Raw genomic sequence first — 5,577 nt, 5'->3', positions numbered from 1 at the left:
CTCATTTCACCCATTGATCAGGGTTATTAGCGATATTTGATATTTTCCCCAGTGTTTGGCCGACACCAGGGGATGTTTGTGGTGCATCGATCCCAGGGCTGATTCACAGCCGGGGGAAATGAACGGCAGCGTTTGCTCCAAGTGGCCACCGCCATCAAACATTTGTGTCCTTTGCTGTTCCCCAGGGGAAAGGAGAGTCCTGGTTTTCTCCTGGAAGGGGAGGTTTGGGACTGACAAAGCAGCGTCAGTGTCTGCATGGCCATCCCTTCTCTTTTCCTTGGGAAAGCAGAAGCTGAAGGCAGCGGCTCCTCAGAGCGGGGTCCCTCCCTCCCTCCTGCTGCTGCTGCTTTTGACTTTCACTCCACAGCCGAGGGAATTTGTCACAGAAACCAAAAAGGGCCGAGTGGGAACCCTTCCAGCCCGGCCTGCGACAGGACAGGACAGCAGGACAGCAGGACAGGACAGCAGGACAGCAGGACAGGACAGGACAGCAGGACAGCAGGACAGGACAGCAGGACAGCAGGACAGGACAGCAGGACAGGACAGCAGGACAGGAGGACAGGACAGCAGGACAGGACAGCAGGACAGCAGGACAGGACAGCAGGACAGGACAGCAGGACAGGACAGCAGGACAGGAGGACAGGACAGCAGGACAGGACAGCAGGACAGCAGGACAGGACAGCAGGACAGGACAGCAGGACAGGACAGCAGGACAGGACAGGAGGACGGGACAGCAGGACAGCAGGACAGGACAGCAGGACAAGACAGCAGGACAGCAGGACAGGACAGCAGGACAGGACAGCAGGACAAGACAGCAGGACAGGACAGCAGGACAGCAGGACAGGACAGCAGGACAGGACAGGAGGACAGGACAGCAGGACAAGACAGCAGGACAGGACAGCAGGACAGCAGGACAGGACAGCACATTTCCCTCGCCTGGATCTTGTTCTCTACAAACTCAACTCCTTCCTACCAGAAAAATTAACCAAGCCCACATTTTCCTACCAAATTCTTGCGCAGAGCTGGCACTCCTTGCCCTCTAAATAACCATCATTGATATCATATTAATATTAATATCAATAACCAGGTGCCCAGGTTCTGCTGTTTCTCCAACACCTTTGCTCCTCGGGGTCAGCTTCCCTGCTTACATAAACTGGGAGAGCTCTGCTTGCTGCACCACTTCACACCAGCAGGGAATCCAGCCTTCAACATATGCAGGGTTTATTTTCCATTGGAGATGGACAGGCACTGGTTTCTATTTTCCTGTGCACTTAGCTCCATATAGATTAATTTTGTCAATAATAAGGCAATATTTTTGTTGGTTTGCATGATTATCTGAAGAGACAGAGAGAAAAAAAAATAAAAATATAAGGCCAGACAAACAAATTCCAGTCAGTCATAAATGATCTTGGCTTAAATGACTTTGCTGCCTGGCATCCCAGGGGATAGCAAGAATGAAACTCCAGCAAATCTGAGGGCAACCTGACTTGACAGAGCGTAACGAGGCAGGAGATGTCCTGTGGTGTTGGCTTAGCCTGCTGCTTCTCCACTGACACTCTTTTGGACTGGCATTTAGTGGTGAAACAAACATAATCGAGGGGAATCAGGTGAGTTCATGAGCAGAGGGTCAGTGAGCCCAGGGACTGTTCTTAGCAAGTGGGATTTCTAAAGCTCCTCTGCTCTCATAACCTGTGCTAGCTGTGCTGGTGTCCCAGCTGGGACTGGGCAGAGCTGATGCCAGCGCTGAGATTAATGGCCTGCAAATTGCTGAGTAGATATAAAGAGCTGAAAGGTGGAAGGAGGGATTTCGAAGGCTGAAGGCCCAAGGAGAGAGCTCCAGAGAGGAATAAATACAGCAGGGAAGTGGAACTCTGGCTGGCAGCCTCTGCTGTGTGGGCAGGACTCAAAACTGGCAGCAGCAGAGGTAGGACAGCAGGACCCAATTCCCAGATTTTGGTTGGACTGTTTGGATTTTGAATGTATCATTCTTGTTGAAGGAACGGGATAAATCTTGCATTCTTGGTAGCTGTTTGATTCCTTGTTGAAAGGTTGAAGCAGAACAAAGTTATCATGTGAGGAAGAGGCTGTGGAGCACAAGCACAATGAGACACCCTCACAGATGAGATTTTGCCACCAAGGACTCTGCATTTTCCAGCTCAAAAGGAATTTTCCCGTTTATTTTTAGTGACACAAATATACCCAGGTGTGCAGCAACCTGCATATTTCAATCCAGTCACACTAAGCCACGGTAAATCAGGAGATTTTTGAGGTTTACAGGATAGGATGAAAAGGAAAATTGGTTAAACTTAGAGGAGCTAAAGCCCACCCTGGCCCCATGCTGGTTCCACATAAGTCAGATTTAACCACTGCCCTTAGCTGGAGTGGGATCACACAGATGTGTGGTGTCTGATCCGGGAAATGATGGACTCAGACACTCAGGACCTGGTAATAAATGGTGAGGAAGGCAGCAGTGCAAAAATAATGTTGTTGCTGTCTCACAGCACTCCATAGATCACTGTGCTTGTGTGTCAATAAGTGGGGGCATCTGAATGCAGTAAATCATTCCCCATTTATCTGATCCCTTGTTACAGAGCAGGGCTTGAGGCTCACAGCAAATTTTGTCTCACTTTTAGGTGTAACAGGCTGGTTTGGGAGCTTTACCAGATGGAATCTTCCCCAGCTCCAAACCAAAAAAACAAATTGGGAGCATCCCTGAGCTGTGGGGTCTCCGATCTGTGGGTTATGCAAGCAGGGAATGGACTCTGCTTCTCGTCCTTCTGAGGCTGTTGGACACAGGTATTGTGCCTGCTGCTCTGATTTGGGGCACAGGGAACACGGGGCTGCTCCTGCCCTCACCAAGATCCACCAGAATCTTTACATCAGCTCCTGAGTGTTTTAGGTCAGGCTTTAAGACACCTCATCACTCTGTACTGTAATTCTCACCACCCACGTACCCTTCCTTTCTCACTTTGCAGTGCAGGGAGACAAGGTGGAAGGAAATGTGCTATTTTACCTGTAGATTGGTGATTTAAATTGCCCACTCCCAGCCTGGCACTATAAATCCTCTCCTGCAGCTGGAGAGCCCCGTTTACTACAGTGGGTTTCCATGGCAATCCTGTGCTCTCTCACATTCCACTGCACCGTGCAGGCAGCCCCCCCTTTTCACTTCAGATTCCATTCACACAGCCTCCTATTGATAGGAGAAAAACCCAAATGGGCCATGGATAGCTATTTCCTATCTTAACACACTTTCCCCCAATAACTGGATGATGGATCTGTATTTTAGCACATCAAGAGAACACTTGCCCTTTGCCAGACACCACTTGGCAGGCAGCATAAAATCCAGATATTCTGAAGGTCTAGTTCTATCCTGACACACATTACTCCTGTTATTTTAGGACATCAGTAGGAAAATACAAGCTTGATATTCCCTTGTTTCTGGCTGCCAGCCAAGCGTGTCTCTGTTGCAGCAAATCCTTCCCTGAGCTTGGGCAGCCTCGTGGCAGCCTCCCACCTGCATCCGAGCTGTTCCCAGCACTCAGCGCAACTCAGGCACTGAGGGGATGGGAAAAGGATCTGCTGCTTCCCAGCAACGTGGGAAGGAATTGGGAATTTCATCTGTTAGGACTGAAAACAAAAAAGGGGAAATGTGGTACCAGCAAAAATCAGACTCCTCCCCCATCTCTGGGTGTTTCACATGGACACTGATATCTCACAGCGTTACCTGTGGAGGGAGAAATTTGTGTCTTATCTCAAGAACTGTGGCATGGAACCATTAATGGGGCAGCCCATTTGTCTCAGTCTTATTATGCAGCTGATTTGAGAGATGATAAATGCTGCTAAGAATGACTTCAAAGCATAGTGCTCCCCCAAGCTCCTTGAGGATTCAAATCAAATCCCAATTTATTAAGTGGCTTTATCTTTGTCCCTTTTAACTTCAGGGAATGTTTTGTCACAGATTCCAGGGGCTGCAGGATTGGGGCCTTGGCTGTCAGACTTTAGAGCAGTACACTTGGTTTTTTTATCAGCTGCCTCTTCCCTCCATATGCTCACTACAGAATTCATGTCACATCCAGCTTGCAATCGAAGTCTAGATTTGGGCTTCGATTGTTTGCTATCTGAGAATTGCTGTGAAAATGGTTTACCATAAAAATTGCTTAGTCAGGCACTGTAAAAAAATCAACAAAGAAATACCATTTTCTTTCCTTTTAGCTGGATGTGTTTCTCAGAAGTGAGGGAGCTCACAACACTCCCACAAAGCCAGGCACAGGGAGCAAACCAGCAAGAGAATAAAGGAGTGTGTCTGCCAGAGCTGTGGGCTGTTTGTAAGATTCTTGGAGCATGTCTGAAGGGTGCAAAAATTTCAAAACAACAAGACTTGGGAGGAATTTCTGGTTTTGGTTCACATACATCTGCACTTCCTGAATTTTGCTAGACCTTGTGGGTTACTGGGTGAAATATTTCCTAAACAGAGACAGTGCACAGCAGCAGAAACTGAAGCCTCTGGGAGGTGAGTCTATATCAAACAAACCTTCAGACCCCAAACAGCCTCGTATGGAGTTGAATAAATACCAAACCCGCTCGTCTTTGCCTGCAAAAACACCAGAAATCCACACTGGAGCTCCGAGTGCCACAGTGTGGCAGAGCTGGGCACTTCTTGTCCCACTCAGAACTGTGTGTGCAAGGGGGAAGCGTTGGCTGGGAAAAAGAAAACTCAAACCCAGACAACGTGTTCCTTGTGGGATAAACCCACGTGGGGGTCAGCTGCACCTCCCTTGGCAGACTCTTAGATGAGAAACTCTACAATATCCTTGCCAGGAAAAGCCTAAAATGCTTTTGTAGAACCTCCTCTGAATAGGCCATGGCCCGTTGTCTGATTTGCTAAAATGAGTAGGTGGTAGTTGGAGGATCTCAGTAGGGGAAATTCGGTGTTTTGGGGGCTGGTGCCTCAAAAATGCCACAGGAGTGAAAACCCAGGGCCTCTTCCTGCCTTGGTTCAGTGAGACAGGAGCTGTGGAGTCAGCAGGACTGAACTGTACACGGCTGGCTCATTTTGCTCATACAGATCTAAAATACAAATCCTAATGGATTTGTTCCTCTTTGCCTCAGCTCACTCGCCTCTCTGACTCGAGAGTTTCACACTCTGCAGAAGTGGGATTTGGCCCAGTGATAAGTTTCACTTCATCTCTCAGCAGATTTGTGGTCTAACACTCCAAGATGTGCAGCAGAGCACAGTGGCAATCTGTCACTCTCCTGGCTCTTGTCAGCTCCAACAGCTTGCTGAGAAAATACGGAGCCAAAATAGACGCCAGTCCAACCTGAGGCACCGCAGAAGCGTCGCCTGCCGAGAGCTCTGCCTGTCACAGCACACACATTCCTGCTCCACTTGGCTCTCCCAACATCCCAGCAGGCTGGGACCAGCCCTGGGATTTCCTGGTGGCTGTCACCGCTTCCCATCTTCCCAAATCTCCCCTAAGCGGTGCCATCCCGCTGCTGAGGCTGCACATTGTGTTCTCTCCCCTCTCTGAGGTTCCAGCCCTGAGCCCTGAGACTGCAATTAGGGCTCTTATCACTGGT

This window comes from Pseudopodoces humilis, chromosome 22, assembly GCF_049639895.1.
Source record: "Pseudopodoces humilis isolate 2021_Gansu_Grassland_sample_001 chromosome 22, ASM4963989v1, whole genome shotgun sequence".
In the NCBI taxonomy this organism is placed as follows: Eukaryota; Metazoa; Chordata; class Aves; order Passeriformes; family Paridae; genus Pseudopodoces; species Pseudopodoces humilis.
The sequence above is the reverse complement of the archived record's forward strand: the minus strand, read 5'-3'. Positions refer to the sequence as shown.